The 19,246-nt window shown below is 33.3% G+C and overlaps 1 pseudogene; it reads right to left on the bottom strand.

Moving 5' to 3' along the window:
* Positions 1–3,392: 3,392 nt before the first annotated feature.
* On the bottom strand, positions 3,393–6,423 carry LOC132560055 (uncharacterized; annotated as a pseudogene).
* Between the last annotated feature and the right edge of the window lie 12,823 nt (positions 6,424–19,246).

The raw sequence follows: 19,246 nt of genomic DNA, 5'->3' as shown, positions 1-19,246 counted from the left end.
TAAGGTCACGATCACACTATTCCAGAACGTCCAGGCACCAAAACTGAAGATGAGACATTGGGTCCTGTTGACATGCTTTGTAATGAAACAGAGAACAGCTATGAAAATTCAGGAAAAAGTCAGCTTCCACTGAAAACGTAACCATGAAAAATCCTCAGTGAGTCGAGCTGACGTTATCTGTACCCAAATCAGCATCGGGTGTAATTCTCAAGTGCAGGTCTCAAAGGCGATCAGTTATTATCCTAATAAAACACAATTGTCACTCAAAAAAAGTCAATTCACATGTTTAATGGTGTCGCTTGCCAAGTTAATTTTTTTTGTCTAGTGTTTTGCTATATAAATCATCTCTTTCATGCAGAATATAATACTATTGGTTGATTAATGTTGAGATGTTTTACAGCCATTCAAAATATCTAGATGCATAAAGCTTGTGCTGTAAGGTAAAAATAATACCAAGTATAAAAAAATTAGGAAAATTATTAGAAAATGTTTTCGAAATAAAAAGTATTAAAAATTATATCAAAAGTTAAAAGCTGTCACAATATAAATATATTTTAAAAGGAATTTGTCCTGAATATGTATAGTAAAGTCAGCAGTTATACAATTTGTCAATGATTTTAAGCAACACTTCTCAATAATATCACTTAGAACTTTCAAAATGTTCATCCATGGGCAGAAGTTACTTAATTTGATATCTCTGGTAAAAATTCATCGTCAAGTGTTCATAAGATCTTTGATTTTTTTTCTCCTTCAAATTTTAAAGAAGCTAATTAATTATTGGCACATGTTTGTTAAAAAATTAAAATCCGCTTTTTTTCCCAGGTCTCCATTCATGATTATTCTCGACTTCCTACACACTTAATCCATGCTTGTATTACTACTGTTGTAATATGCCCATTCATACATATGAAAACTAGTACACTATTCACTCAACTGTATTTCAACTCACAAGCTTTTCCGACTTATTACACACACAAGGATAGTAAAAAAAAATTGACCAATCAGATTCATGCTATGATGTGCCTAAATCAGACTGATCTGTTTCAGCTGGACTAATAAAGGACTGGAGTAGTTATCTGAGGGAGCATATAAGCTACCCACAACAGGTGGCAAAGAAAACCTTTATCTCCCCTCAAGAGAGACAAATTAATCACTGTAGCAAATCCAAATGCAGGAAAATTTTGACATGAGTAGGAACACACTCTAGTATGGTAGTGTCTCTTCCTCCTCCTCCTCCTCCTCATCATCATATACAACATCATCACTGTAGATTAATAGCTCAAACCAATACCTGCCTAACTTTCTGTTCCAGTTTATTTCAGTAAATTTTGCGATCTCCAAGGTAAAATTTCAATTTCAAACAAGAGATTTTTAAAAGCAAAATCTCTTAAATTTCTTAAACTGATGTAATAACAATAAAATGAGATGAATATTTACTAAAATTATTGAATGCAATTCATATATCTGACAATATCTAATTTGTGAAACACCTTCACACTGGAGATTTCCAGTGTCCCAGTTTTGACTCCTTGGCAGCTATAGATATACAAACCTTCAGAACATGATATACTTAACAAATTCAAGGGCTTCACCTCTAATATATTTATGAAATATTATCAAATTAGCATCTAGAAGTGGGACATTTAAGGTACCTATGAATTAAGGTTATCAAAGAGCTAATTCAAAATAAAGCCCCGAATCATTATTGCATTGCTTAACAGGAATTACTTTATCTTCACAAGCTTTGTTGGGTTTCATTCTAAAACATCCTGGTTCTATCATATCTATAAGGCTTTTGATTAATCAGAATTAGTCATTTAAATGTTTTAACAAGTTTTACCTCTGTGGCTTTGAGTCAGGGTCAAAGTGACTTCTTTCAGAAAGCTTCATTTAGGACATATATCATAATTCTAGGTCTTTGGTTTAATCAGGAAATGTTGTTTGAGGGAATTGACAATCTTTTACCTCTGTAAATTTTAACAGATAGATGTATAAAGGTCATTTTTACCCAAAAATTGCTTGACATGATACATGAAACATACTGGGCAAATATTATTTGTGTGTGTAAAACTTCCTAGGTTTCATCCCAAGTTAATCCCAGTTAATGAATAGACAACAAATAACTAAAGATCCAAAACTTAAGTTAAAAATGTGTTTTTAACTTTTTGATATGTATTACTTGACTTTCAGTCCTTTGTGCTTTATGAAGCCTATTGTGGTAAGATTAATCAGTTTTTATTAATTATATACAAATTTAACTAGTCAATGTATCAAAGTCTACCATACAAAAGAAAATCAGTCTTTTGTCATTGATGGCCACTAATATAATGATTTCCTCTCTATCTTTATCACAACAGTATCACTGTTTTCTTCATGGTCCATAATAACTATGTAGTGCTTATCCAACTATGATACTGAAGGTACAGTCCCTCACAGTGAAAAAAGTACAACTAACTGGTGGCCCTCTGTGAGTGTCTATCTGTGGGAGCATACAACAGGACAAATCTGTCTTAGTGAAATACATGTAACAGAGCAGGTATATATAGTATACCTAGTATATAGTACATACCGTATACCTCAGTAGTACATACAGTATACATTAGTAGTTACATACAGTATACATCAGTAGTACACATAGTATACATCATTAGTACATACAGTATACATCAGTAGTACATACAGTATACATCAGTGGTACATACAGTATACATCAGTGGCACCTACAGTATACATCAGTGGTACATACAGTATACATCAGTAGTACATACAGTATGCATCAGTAGTACCTACAGTATACATCAGTAGTACATACAGTATACATCAGTACATACAGTATACATCAGTAGTTCATACAGTATACATCAGTATACATACAGTATACATCAGTAGTACATATACATCAGTTGTACATACAGTATACATCAGTAGTACATACAGTATACGTCAGTAGTAAATATACATCAGTAGTACATACAGTATACATCAGTAGTACATACAGTATACATCAGTAGTACATACAGTATACATCAGTAGTACATACAGTATACATCAGTAGTACATACAGTATACATCAGTAGTACATACAGTGCACATCAGTACTACATACAGTACACATCAGTAGTACATACAGTATACATTAGTAGTACATACAGTATACATCAGTAGTACATATACATCAGTTGTACATACAGTATACATCAGTACATACAGTATACATCAGTAGTACATACAGTATACATCAGTAGTACATACAGTATACATCAGTAGTACATACAGTGCACATCAGTACTACATACAGTACACATCAGTAGTACATACAGTATACGTCAGTAGTACATACAGTATACATCAGTAGTACATACAGTGCACATCAGTACTACATACAGTACACATCAGTAGTACAAACAGTACACATCAATAGTACATACAGTATATATCAGTAGTACATACAGTACATCAGTATACATACAGTATACATCATTAGTACATACAGTATACATCAGTATTACATACAGTATACATCAGTAGTACATACACATCAGTAGTACATACAGTATACATCAGTAGTACATACAGTATACATCAGTAGAACATACAGTATATATCAGTAGTACATACACATCAGTAGTGCGTACAGTATACATCAGTAGTACATACAGTATACATCAGTATTACATACAGTATACATCAGTAGTACATACACATCAGTAGTACGTACAGTATACATCAGTAGTACATACAGTACATCAGTATTACATACAGTATACATCATTAGTACATACAGTATACATCAGTATTACATACAGTATACATCAGTAGTACATACAGTATACATCAGTAGTACATATAGTACATATACATCAGTTGTACATACAGTATACATCAGTACATACAGTATACATCAGTAGTACATACAGTATACATCAGTAGTACATACAGTATACATCAGTAGTACATACACATCAGTAGTACATACAGTATACATCAGTAGTACATACAGTATACATCAGTAGTACATACAGTATACATCAGTAGTACATATACATCAGTTGTACATACAGTATACATCAGTACATACAGTATACATCAGTAGTACATACACATCAGTAGTGCATACAGTATACATCAGTAGTACCTACAGCATACATCATTATACCTACAGTTTACATCAGTAGTACCTACAGTATACATCAGTAGTACATACAGTATACATCAGTAGTACATACAGTATACGTCAGTAGTACATATACATCAGTAGTACCTACAGTATACATCAGTAGTACATACAGTGCACATCAGTAGTACATATAGTATACATCAGTAGTACATACACATCAGTAGTGCATACAGGATACATCAGTAAACATACAGTATACATCAGTAGTACATACAGTATACATCAGTATTACATACAGTATACATCAGTGGTACATACACATCAGTAGTACATATAGTATACATCAGTGGTACATACAGTATACATCAGTATTACATACAGTATACATCAGTAGTACATACACATCAGTAGTACGTACAGTATACATCAGTACATACAGTATACGTCAGTAGTACATACAGTATACATCAGTAGTACATACAGTATACATCAGTATACATCAGTGGTACATACAGTATACATCAGTAGTACATACAGTATACATCAGTGGTACATACAGTATACATCAGTAGTACATACAGTATACATCAGTGGTACATACAGTATACACCAGTAGTACATACACATCAGTAGAACATACAGTATACATCAGTGGTACATACAGTATACATCAGTAGTACCTACAGTATACATCAGTAGTACATACACATCAGTAGAACATACAGTATACATCAGTAGTACATACAGTATACATCAGTAGTACATACAGTATACATCAGTAGTACATACAGTATACATCAGTAGTACATACACATCAGTAGTACATACAGTATACATCAGTAGTACATACACATCAGTAGAACATACAGTATACATCAGTAGTACATACAGTATACATCAGTAGTACATACACATCAGTAGAACATACAGTATACATCAGTAGTACATACACATCAGTAGAACATACAGTATACATCAGTATTACGTACAGTATACATCAGTAATTCATACAGTACACATCAGTAGTACATACAGTGCACATCAGTAGTACATACACATCAATAGTACATACAGTATACATCAGTAGTACATACAGTATACATCAGTAGTACACATAGTATACATCATTAGTACATACAGTACACATCAGTAGTACATACAGTGCACATCAGTAGTACATACAGTATACATCATTAGTGCAGAGAGTATACGTCAGAAGTACGTACAGTATACATCAGTAGTACGTACAGTATACATCAGTATACATACAATATACATCAGTAGTGCATACAGTATACATCAGTAGTACGTACAGTATACATCAGTAGTACATACAGTATACATCAGTAGTACATACAGCATACATCAGTAGTACATACACATCAATAGTACATACAGTATACATCAGTAGTACATACAGTATACATCTGTACTACATACAGCATACATCAGTAGTACATACAGTACACATCAGTAGTACATACACATCAGTAGTACATACAGTACACATCAGTAGTACATACAGTATACATCAGTAGTACATACACATCAGTAGTGCATACAGTATACATCAGTAGTACCTACAGCATACATCATTATACCTACAGTTTACATCAGTAGTACCTACAGTATACATCAGTAGTACATACAGTATACGTCAGTAGTACATACAGTATACATCAGTAGTACAAACAGTATACATTAGTACATACACATCAGTAGTAAATACAGTATACATCAGTAGTACATACAGTGCACATCAGTACTACATACAGTACACATCAGTAGTACATACAGTACACATCAGTAGTACATACAGTATACATCAGTAGTACATACAGTATACATCAGTAGTACATACACATCAGTAGTACATACAGTATACATCAGTAGTACATACACATCAGTAATACATACAGTGCACATCAGTAGTACGTACAGTATACATCAGTAGTACATACAGTATACATCAGTAGTACATACACATCAGTAATACATACAGTGCACATCAGTAGTACATACAGTGCACATCAGTAGTACATACACATCAGTAGTACATACAGTATACATCAGTAGTACGTACAGTATACATCAGTAGTACATACAATACACGTCAGTAGTACATACAGTATACATCAGTAGTACATACACATCAGTAGAGCATACAGTATACATCAGTAGTACCTACAGCATACATCATTATACCTACAGTTTACATCAGTAGTACCTACAGTATACATCAGTAGTACATACAGTATACATCAGTAGTACATACAGTATACATCAGTAGTGCATACAGTATACATCAGTAGTACCTACAGTATACATCAGTGGTACATACAGTATACATTAGTAGTACATACATACACATCAGTAGTACATACAGGATACATCAGTAGTACATACAGTATACATCAGTAGTGCATACACATCAGTAGTACATACAGTATACATCAGTAGTACATATATTACATAATAGTAGTATATTGATTGATATGATCTTCAGAGTGTGCCATTGTCATTCATTCTATTAAACCTTGTAACCCTTTATCCCAGCATGCTACTTGCCTAACATGATGACCCTTGTTGATATGGATAAATGGTTCATAAAAGATTTTGAAGCATTTAACACCTCTGACCATTAATGTTGGTCAAGGTCACCTGCTACAAACTTTCATCCAAGCAAGTACAGTCCCTGTATAAATCATGGCCCTTGGACTTTTGGTTATCGAGGAATTGTCTTAAGATTTTGGTACATTTGACCCATGTGACCTTGTAAGTGGATCAAGGTTCTTTATTTGAACAAAATTTATAGTCAATGAGCAGTTGGGTGGTCTAATGATGAAACCTTTGCTTTTCACTTATGTGACTAGGGTTTGATTCACATAATTGAAAAGAAGGTATGAAATCACCTGCCTAACATGGGTTTTTCTAGAAACACTGGTTCCTACCATATAAGATTAGTATATACACTTTATGTGCTTCAACCCAGGCCAATGAGAATGATTAATATAACCTGTTAGCTTGTTTCACAATTGATGTAAAAGAAAGTTCATATTTATAGGTTGTTGTCTTTTTACATTAAATATGGTATGAATCCCTTACTTGGATATTTTTATTTTTATTGTCAATGTATTGCTGAGCTACTAACATCCTTACACTACAAAACAAAACCTTTATATTCTGACTGTTTGTCTTACCCAACCATTCAATTTTATATTCCAAAGGTGGTCAAACTGAACAGGATTGACTCTATTTTTATTAACATTTTTACATTAAATGTTGCAATCAAATATCTAAGAGTATAATATATTTTTATCTCCAGCCGACACATTGATACATCTCAGCAGTCTGTTGTGTTATCTCCCCTCCTGGTCTCCCATAGCTATATTGATACTGTGATTGATACCGGCCATTACCCAAAGTAATTCCTGATAGCTCGCCATGTGAACCATGAAGATATCACACAGACTAAAAGCAAACCGATTTTCCACCATTTCTCAACTCTAAAACAGTTTAATCTCATTTTAGATTTCTAGTCAAAGAGCTTGACTTTTAAAACAAACGAAAAAATGAAAAAATGCGTAAAGAAAAATACCAGGTGGCAATTGACACATATGTTCTATTTCACTATAAATATACTTAATCTAACTTTATGCTTGGAGGTCTCACTGAAGGGGAGATAACACACATTAAAGTACTGTGGCCTCACTATTTGACTTCTGCATGACCTGAAGATGACCTAATGACCTCTACATTACAGTATCTTTTGAACATAGTGTTTGAAATTAGGTAGAGAAGTCAAAGTGCCTACCATTTCTGCTTTACTTTGAACTCATAAAACTCAGTTTCAGCAATGGTAATTGTTTTAATTGTATCACAAATCATTTTTTTAATCTACTTCTGTGGTGGTATTCAGTGAATAAAATTAAAACAGCTAAGTAAGCATATTTTAAAACAATTTACTGAAAAAATCCAATTCATTCAATGATATAACAAGCTGATTTTGGACAGACTCCAGAAAACTTGGAAGCATTTATCCAGACAATTAGAGCTGGACCATCAAAAGAAAGCTTCAAAATTTCCAATCAAATATCTTATACAAGCTGAGAAAAATATATTGTGGATATTCATTGTCATCTCTGAATTCTCAACTGGAACTTTATTTTGAAATTGCGAAAAGAAATATGTCAATCTGTAAGAATTATTGCAATAATGAGAAAGCCAAAGATTACTGTAAATTCTTTTGTGCACTACATTCTTACCTGACAAGCCACATGATGTCCTGGACAAACAATATAATGGAATTCAAAAAATGTGTATGTTGTAGATTATTTTTTGTTGACCTTTTAGTTTACATAAATAATTTCTACATAAATCTGATTATATAATTAAAGAAACCATATGTGAATTAAAATTACTTTCGAGTGTAAATATGAAATCCAGATGAAAAATCAGTTGTTTTTTTTCTGAGGATGCAGGTTCCCTAAAATAAGTCTCAAATTCACATCAATCAGGTCATACAAGGCGCTGAAGATTTCCTAAATTGAAAAAAAAAAATAGTACATACTATACCCTATGATATGAACAGGACATGTCTAAATGTATTCCTTAAAGTATAGTTGACCTTTCAACTCATCAACATAGAATTTAACAGCTTTAATTTGTACTTACAAATCTTTTCCATCCAACATTACATTTGTTCTCGACCAAGGGTATTAAAATGACATGTTGAATTTCTGTCAAAGATTGCCCGCCTTCACACTTCTCCCGGGATACCAGATCATTTTCACTGACAAGTGTGAATGGGCCCTGAGATATACTGCTATCCCCATAAAGACACTCTACAGATCAGTTGAGGTGTCCAGAAACAGTAACACATTGTGAATCATCACTACAGATCACATATATCCTAAAGTAAATGAAATTTTTTTGCAGACATATAAAACTGAAAATCTATATATTTTACACTTTTAAAGCTTACAAAATATCTGACTGTGAAATCCAAATCAGTTTAATCTAATTCAAATAAAGATCTTTTTTCTTTTTTTTTTTTGAAAAATAAGTGGTATCATTGATCCCCGTCTCTATACTGTATCTTGGCATTAGAAACAGTTAAAAAAAACCACCTCAACTTTTACAAGATGGATGTTTAAATAAGAGATAAGCATGTATCACAACTGATTTGATTATTTCATCTATACTGACCAATATATAATTTATACATCACTGTTCTCTCTCTCATAACAAAATACATTAGCAAAATGTGCCATGTTATACATGTATATCTAAAATATCTAATACAAGTCAATAAACCAATAACTTTAGAATTGTTCTGAAATACAATAAGGCCCACAAAGTGCCAGCTCAAAATTCCTGGATCAAAGTCTGCAGTAGATTGAATTCATATAGAAAAAATGCAATTAAACAGCAATGGATTTGAATTGTGATTTTTACAGACATAGAAAGAGGCTTCTTATGGCTGAGATTTAAAAAATGACAGTTTACACAAGGGTCAGATTGGACAGGGTGCTAGGACACTTACATGTCAGATTACACAGGCTGACAGGATATACAGGGGTCAGATTAGACAAGTTGACAGAAAACTCATAGTTCAGATTACAAAGGCTGATAAGATACACAGGATCAGATTAGACAGGTTGACAGACTCTCAAGGTTGAGATTATACAAAATGAAAGACAATTCTTGGGTCAGATTACACAGGCTGACAGAAAGTGCCCAGCTCAGATTAATCAAAATGACACAGGGGTCAGATTGGACAGGGTGCTAGGACACTCACATGTCAGATAACACAGACTGACAGGATACTCAGGGTCAGATTAGGCAGGTTGACAGAAAACTCATAGGTCAGATTAGACAGGATGCTAGGACACTCACATGTCAGATGACACAGACTGACAGGATACTCAGGGTCAGATTAGACAGGTTGACAGAAAACTCATAGGTCAGATTAGACAGGATGCTAGGACACTCACATGTCAGATGACACAGACTGACAGGATACTAAGGGTCAGATTAGACAGGTTGACAGAAAACTCATAGGTCAGATTAGACAGGATGCTAGGACACTCACATGTCAGATGACACAGACTGACAGGATACTCAGGGTCAGATTAGGCAGGTTGACAGAAAACTCATAGGTCAGATTAGACAGGATGCTAGGACACTCACATGTCAGATGACACAGACTGACAGGATACTTAAGGTCAGATTAGGCCAGTCGACAGAAAACTCATAAGTCAGATTAGACAGTTTTATATGATTATCATGGGTCATTTTAGACAGGTTGACAGGATAAACCAGACCAGATTAGACAGGTTGTGTAAACCATCAGTGGTTACTACTGTAACACAATGATAATTCACACAACACAAGTCTTCAGTATTAAATAAAGAAAGTGACTTAATTAAAATAAATAAGTATTTAATCAACACATATCAAACACATGAAATAAACTTAAATAATTCTAACTTAAATTTTCAAATATCTCTGAAATGAAATACAGCATCCCCATCACCACCCCCATCCCCATCCTCGTTCCCACCCCATTCTTTTTTATATATATATTTTTTCTATTATAGGCCCTCAACAGTTTAATATCAAACCTTTTCCCTGATAAAGCACACTATTGATAATTACAGTATTACACAGGATTGGGAAGGTGTGTGATGTGGTTACACATTAATTAATATCATTAATACCACCAGGTGGTATATTAATTACCAGGACCAGAAAACTTGAATCAATCTTATACTTCAGTCAGAGTTGAAATTATAGGAAACATTTACATTTTAAAGATAATGTTTCAAAAATTTTGCAAATTGATTTATATTTCAAATATCAACTTACAGAAATTCTAATGATGAGATAATGAAGTTTGTAATTTTTGACAAGAATTGTGATTAATTATTTTATGATCCTAAGGCTAGGCCACATCAAGTTATATGTTTCCTTCAATGTTTAACACAAATCAGTAAGGACATGTTTTTTTTCAATACGGAGGAGGATTTTCTGCCAAACTAATGCAACCTTTCATTCTACTGTAAATATCTTTTATCATTATGAAATGAAACAAACAAAATGATATGTCATTACTCTGTGTTGTAATGTACATGAACAGAACTCTACAACACAAAATTATTACAGCTTCAGACGCTTGTAATTCGTATAATACAGAAGGGAAAGAATATATTATCTTCAATCAGTCAGAACTACTTCAAACAAGCAATAATATTTGAAACTCTTTTATCATTTCTAGTTTGTGTCTAATGTTTGACCCAAAGAAAAAAACAGCCATTCAGAGGAACTCATTACTTTTGAAACCCTGCTCACAACTCACTTTAAATAACCATCTGTATATCAAATCTCTACATTATTTACAATTGATATTCTACCAACTTGTGAAGTGGATCCCATCTGTGAGGTGTTTAAACATACATTTGGTTTTGTGACGGTACTGCTGAGAAATTAAAAATTAATTTCGAACTGTCTAGCTAACTTTTTATTATTAAGCATAATGAGCCGACTTACTTTTCATCAAAGTTCGAGTCAGTTCATCTTCCTTGTAACATGAACCAGAAAACGTAAAGTAATCATCAGTCCGGAACACAATCAAGAAAACCCCAACCTCAATAAACAAATTAAATAAAATTTTCTGAATCTACATCTAGAACTTGTATTGCAGACATTAATGTCATTTTCTAATTTCGGAAAAATAAATTATTATCCTTAAGGTACATGTATGGACAGACATGTCCTTCATTTCTAAAAATTCTTGTCTGATTCCATCAGTGTAAATTAAATCAGATTTGAAAAGATAGAATATATTGCGAAAAATACAACGTATATTAATCCTGAGGGAAAAAAACTTTAATATATAAACGAAAAATCAATACAATGCAAAACCCGCTTATTATCATGTTCTATTTGTCAAAAAGATGAAATATATATTTAGTAATTTGTGTTGAATGCTGAACAGCATTACTGAATGTCTGTCTACTTTGGCAGAAGTTCAGGACAAATAGCACTTAACTATTATAAATTATTACTTTTTTTTTTAGATTTAATATGAAATTCAATTTCACCAGTTTCAATGACATTATTTTAGAAAATACAAGTAGATCTTAATCCTTTTTATCATGCCGATCAGAAAATAATATGCACATGTCAACGAAAATTTTCACATTAAAATTTGCACAAGTACGTATCTAGTTCAAGGTTGCTGATTTTTAAATTAGTGATAGCAAACAAAAAATATATCAGATTGCATGAAAAATCTTTTACAATTGAAGTAAAACGATTTCGCTGTAGTAACTCTTCCAACCAAAGCCAATGATAGGTTTAGCTTTGCATTGGGAAACATATTAAACAGATCAAGCACATAATGTGCAGAGTGTGTAATAAATCAAATAGTCAATGAAAGTCAAATTAAGTCTGTGGTGACTTTTAAATCAATGAAACAAGAATTTCCTGAAAGAGAAAATGGACTGTGAGATTTGGATGGCCATGTGGTTGTTGATGAAGTGACACATACAATTAGCCAGCTGATCGTTAGAGACATGAAGGAAGTCAGGTGTAAATTTCATCAAAAAAATTAGAAATGGATGGAAATCAAATTAGATTACACTTAAACTGAACGATTCCATTCAAAGTTTTATACTCAATTCATTGAATTCAGTTACCAAGGACAATTAGTTTCATGACTTGTTAGCTTGACGACAATCCTGAATTCCTTATACTAAGGAATGATTGATTTAAAAGCCAAAGTATTATATCAATTTTCAAATATTTTTTTAAACTACATACGCATTACACAATAAATTTCAGTAGAAAATCCTTATATATAACAACTTTCAAAGGCAAATTTCTTCTGCTTTCCCATGATATACTAATAAGGCTTTACAAAACAGTCTGAACATTTTGCATCAAGCAGATTTTTTTTCTGGCAAGAAAGAATCACTTTACAGATGTTTTTTGTTGCAGATTTACATGCATCATTTAAAAAATACTGGTTTAATTCAATTGTTAAAGAAGACTTGTGTTTTATTTGATTGATAATTTTGTTTACAATGATCTGGGAATTTGTAAAAGCTGTGTGTGTTCCCCAGTTGTAGAGATTTGACTCTAAATTACATGTAGATGGTGATACACCAGCTGTTTGTTTAAGTCTAGATTTACATTTTTGTTCCTTGGTTGTATAACTACAACACAAATATGGTTGAAAAGATGAAATAAGAAGACATATATGGGATTCACAGGTGAAGACATGGCATCTAAGAGATGAAAGGGCAGAAGATAGGAGGAAGATAAAAATTGATGGATAGGATAAGAGGAGAATGGAGGTGACAGACAGATTGAAGAGAGATAGAAGGGGTGAGGCAGATAGACAGAAGGACTGAGAGAGATGGTCAGAAGAGGATGTGGTAACAAGCAAAGGAAAAGATAAGTGGATACACATAAGGGTTTAAGTCAGTAAGTAGTGGAAACAAAACTGAAAGGCTGAGGCAGACAGCAGAAGTAATGAAAGACAGAAAGACTGAGTCAGAGAACAGACGAAATGAGACAGACAGAAAGGCTGAGTCAGAGAACAGACAAAATGAGACAGACACAAAGACTGTGGCTGAGAGCAGAGGGAATGAGACAGACACAAAGACTGAGTCAGAGAACAGACGAAATGAGACAGACAGAAAGGCTGAGTCAGAGAGCAGAGGAAATGAAACAGACACAAAGACTGTGGCTGAGAGCAGAGGGAATGAGACAGACACAAAGACTGAGTCAGAGAACAGACGAAATGAGACAGACAGAAAGACTGAGGCAGAGGGCAGAGGAAAAGAGACAGACAGAAAGACTGAGGCAGAGGGCAGAGGAAAAGAGACAGACAGAAAGACTGAGGCAGAAGGCAGAGGAAAAGAGACAGACAGAAAGACTGAGGCTGAGAGCAGAGGAAAAGAGACAGACAGAAAGACTGAGGCTGAGAGCCGACAAAATGAAAGACAGAAAGGCTGAGTCAGAGAAAAGAAGAAACAAGACTGACAGCAAGACTGAGTCAGACAGCAGAGGAAAACTCACAGAGATACAGAAAGACAGAAGGACTGGGGCAGGGATCAGCAGGAATGAAAGACAGAAGGAGAAAAGGGATGGGTAGAAAATAAAAATGAAAAAAAAAAAGTCAGAAAGACAAAAAAGGCAAAACAGTGAGATGAGTGGAAGGGAAAGAGGTAACGTCAAAGCCAAGTGACAGTTCTAACTCTAAATTCATTTTAAAATGTGCCATTCACTTGTGTGTCTTCTGTACAATCATTTCTACAGTATTTACCGTATAGATTTCCTGTCATAATCTACACAAACTTTTCTGTTCTTTGCTGTAATGATACAACACAGTGTCTATGTGTTCATACTGAACAGTTAAACCACTGTTACAGTATCCAGCTACCTAATGGACAGGATTTGGTTTCCGATCTCATTTTATGGCCTTTTTATGTTATCCCAGGACTCTTGATCAAAGAAAACAGGACTCATGGTGTGCCCAGACTATACAAGAGATAGACTCCTTAAGGAGCTGAGGCGTGCAAAAAGCCTGACACACTGCAAGGGATCAGGAACTGTGTTCTTCTATGGTGGCATCATGATGGCTCACGACTTTCATTCACGATGACCAGTCAATCACTATCACCCGTAATTCAACCCCATATTTGATGAGCAGAAATAAAAACATCCCTTGTAAATAAATCCAAAACATTATACACAGGTAAATGTCGTTTTCGTTTGCTCATACAATGGTCGACAGATCAGAGTGGTACGGAAGTTGAAATATACAGACCCCCAAAGTCTATAAAACTGGGTTTTTTCTTTGATGACAGATACAATGAGATGGTTTTTAAGACTATGTCACATATTTTTGAGACCCCTACAATTTTGAGGTTTTCTATATGATTAGCAAGCAACCACCCAATAAACATCTGGTTTCTGTATCAAAATCACATTTTCCTTCCTTTTTTACACACAACACAGGGAAAATATGCTGAATTTTAAAAAAGAAATATACAAGTCTATAGAAATCAATTTGTGAGTTTGGGATAGTGTTGCAGGGAATTGAACCCTAACTTTTGAGATTTCTCAGCATGCTAATTTAAAAGACCTAGAATATATTCCAAAATATTTACCTGTAATGTAAATCTTTACTGAAATTCACAGTAGATTTAATATCTTCCCTTTAAATAGTGATTGAATGCTGTGTACGTATATATTTGTATCATCTTCATGAGAAATAAGCTACCTTTTAGTGCACTTTAAATGCTCAGTGTTATGAAATCAGTAGAAGTTAACATCTGAGATATCCGAAGTGATTATACATGTAAGTATCACACAAAAAGTTCTAAAAAAAAACAAGACGAAAAACAGCTGTAGTTTCTTTATTTTTATTTATCTTCTCAATACTGATGATACAGTGCTCTACATTTTTGTCTACAATAGTCAGCAGCCGCAAAATTTCAAATGCAGGTAATATTTTTAAAATCAATTTTGACAGTTAAGATTTGGAAGCCAGTTTATTGGTGCAACATATGTGCATGTGTTTTACAGGAAAAAGTTCCTCTAGCTTCAGCAGCAGGTAGAATGTGAATGATTTTTTCAATATTTATGATGAATATTGTAGGAGTTATAGCCCTTACTTTTACAAACATTTGTAAGCAAACCAACTAATAAGTAAATGAAATGAGTTTTATTTCAATATTTGACATTATCAATAGTGAAAAACAATAAATAATTTTTACATCAAATAAATTTCCTTTAATTTTAAATAATGTAAAATGTTAAAAATAGCATCAACTCCCTATTTCCATTGATTATACTTTTTATATTTTCCCATTCACTGAGAAAATGGATATGAAAATGATTATGAGATAATGGTGCAGTACGGTTTAAACAACAACTTGCACCAAATAAACCCTAAAACAAAGCACTGTTACAATGAGTCAGAAGAAATAGAAGACAGGTATGTTATGCACTGACAAACAAACCTACTAATGATATGTATTATGTTGTGCTTGTTTTTTTTTCCTGCAGTGATATACAAAAATTTAATTTCGGTAATAAAAGTCATATTATTTGGTAATTAATCAAGAAAAGTACAATACTTCACCTGTTTCCTTTAAAAGCTTTTCTGAATTGTACAAAACATTAAGCAGGAAATTGGGTCATAAATATGACTCATTTCAAAGAGACAACAGGATTTAGCATATAGTTATTAATTCCCAGGTGTATGTCATCATTTTGAAAATGAACATGCATTTTTTGTAAATGGATTATCTCTGAAAGGTTTATAAGTTTTAAAGAGTCGTTTTCACAAAATCCTTACAATACATGTACTTTAGTCATATTTGTCCTACTATAAACTCAAGGTCACTGGCAGTAGGACTTAATACAGACAGCAGAAAAACATGTATGGTGTTAGTCATACTAATTAATAGTGTATAATTCAGGACTTTTTCAGTATATTTTTTCGGTAGTGATAAGTACAAAATCAAACAAAGTGTTTATTTGATATGAATGAACTTTTTGTGTTCACTAGAAAACGTCTGTAAGACCCCCTCCCCAGTCCCTCCTTTTTTCTCCATGCTTCTAAGTATTACTGTTGGGTGACTTTTCGGAAGTAGTTAAATGTAACCTATGACTTTTTTACCTTAACTAAGATAACCAACTTGATATATGATAAGGTGCAAAAAATGATGCTATGATAATGTAGGGTAAATATAAACCATTAAATCTTTTGAGAGAATCTCAAGATATGACACTAATTCTGAACGGGATTTGTCACAATGGGGTGCGACGGGACGCGACAGACACACATGAGTAACACTATATGCTCCCTCGTCATAAAATGCAGGTGTCATAAAAAGTAAAAGATAAATGAATCATAAAGAAGATGGCTTAACATATGCAACATTTTTTCCAAGGCAAATTAAGAAAAAAGAAGATAAAAGGTAAATCATAAATATAAGTTATAAATATGAATTGAAAGTAGGGACCTAATTTGTTCCTTAAAAACAAATACCTAGAAATGGGCACAGAATCCAAAATATCATTCTGGGAAAAAAATCTGTGGAATGTTTACCATTAACTCTGGCAGGTACAAAATTAGATAAGGGGGATAACTCCCATAAAAAACACTTACTGAAGATCCATGATTCTAGAACATTCCAAAGTGTATAAAACTGTTGGGGAGTGATGCAGGCAAAATATGGTCAAGATTTTTTTTTAAATCATTGATAAAAAAGACTCTACCGGACAAAATGAATGTACTACACAGCTTCAGAAGGTTGCAGTAAAAACAGAAATGAAGATTTTGTAAAATGTACATATATTCACAGTTCTTTGATTAAAACTCTTCAAGTATTAACTTCATTCCTTCATTCAAAAGAAATGTTTTGAGAAAAAAAATATGATGAATAATAGCAAAAAAAATGTCCTTCAACTACAATGTATCATTTCTTGACAGTAAAAATGAATTGGATTGCAAATTAATACTTTATTTTTAAAGTCTAAAACTAGTTTATACTTCTTACACTTTTAATTAACATAAGTACAGGAACAATTTTCAAGTTAAAAAAAAAGTAAAGTAAAATTTCAGAAAGCAACAAGTTTTCCAAATGCATGTGCGTAAATAATAACTAATTTGGTGTTGTTTTGTTTGCATTAAGTTTTATGGAGATATATCCTAAAAGAAATAGACATTGTTCAACGGAACACGTACATTGTCGGGGTGTTATTATAGTACCATCCTACTGAAATGTATAGACTTGGGCAATTTAACACAACATTCCATCCAGTCGTACTTTACAGACAAATGAGTTAATTCTACAGACAAAAGAGTTGATTTAAGAAGAAAAAATATTTATTAAAGTGTCAAATATATTTTGCATCAAAACACATATGTAAAATATGTCAAGCCATAATTTCACTTATGAGACATTAAATTCATATTTATTTAAAACATACAAGATATCTGAACATAAAAAAGTCAAAGGAACACGTATGATCAGATGCGATGGTGATTGTATGGCCTATCCCTAACGACAACTTGTCCAACTCCCATCATCGGAATAATGATAACATAGCAAATATATTAAATTTCATCTAAAATACATTTTTCATTAAAAAAAGGAATAATAATGAAATAAACAACTGAAGGATGATGAACGGTGCAAGCATCGTGATGTTGCCCACCAACGACAACAGCCAGGGAAAGACATATACAAATGCACTTGTGAGGATGGAACAGGAGTAACGAAATAAAATGAAGGGACAGGGGCATGTTAAACGAGATATCTGTTTATCCATCGACGGGCGAACAGTTTCATGCCATTTCTATATATGTATAACCAACACAGATTGAAAAAAACTCACCTGTTACATTCATGCACAAAAACATCGTCACAACTTCCGTTCACGTGATATGCACGTGATAACTATAAAAAGACGGAATGCAACCGAGATTTTGTATATTTAGGCCATTTGAATTTCTGACCATTTAAGATGAGCTTTTCATAACAGTGAAGTTTAGATCTTCCCATATTTTCAAACGTGGATGTGTTCGAATGACTATGTCCCGCCGGAAACGTTTTTGCTTTTCGTAAGGTCCAATTCAAAACTTACTATAAAGTAACGCAAGTGGAAACGATAAATGAATTAAATGAAACGCATGCATGATATGAAAACTACACTGGCATACCTGAAACTCCATATGCCATAATCTGGACGTAAACATGTATAAAAAAGGTAGATCTTGTGAAAAAAAAACTGCCTACTGTTGATTATTACCATAGAGGAACAGCAATCATTTTCTATATTTACAAGTCTATTAATCTTGATTGTTATATCCACTTTCCATTTTCTCTCTCTCTAGAATTCTTCAGCATTGCATTACTTTTTCCGCCAGAGGGAAAGTAATTCTATTTTCCGATTTTAACGTCCTTGCAACAGCTAGGGATATATTGGTACGTGTGTCGTGAGGAACGCAAAGAGTGAAAAATAAACCACACAAAGAAAGGGCAGACAGGAGAAGGAGGAAAATATCAAGGGCCCGAATGCTGCAATGGGGAAGCAGGTCTA

This window comes from Ylistrum balloti, unplaced genomic scaffold (genome assembly GCF_031769215.1).
Source record: "Ylistrum balloti isolate Yb309-2 unplaced genomic scaffold, AGI_CSIRO_Ybal_v1 Utg371010, whole genome shotgun sequence".
NCBI classification, from domain to species: Eukaryota; Metazoa; Mollusca; class Bivalvia; order Pectinida; family Pectinidae; genus Ylistrum; species Ylistrum balloti.
This window is presented reverse-complemented; position numbering and strand designations above follow the sequence as displayed.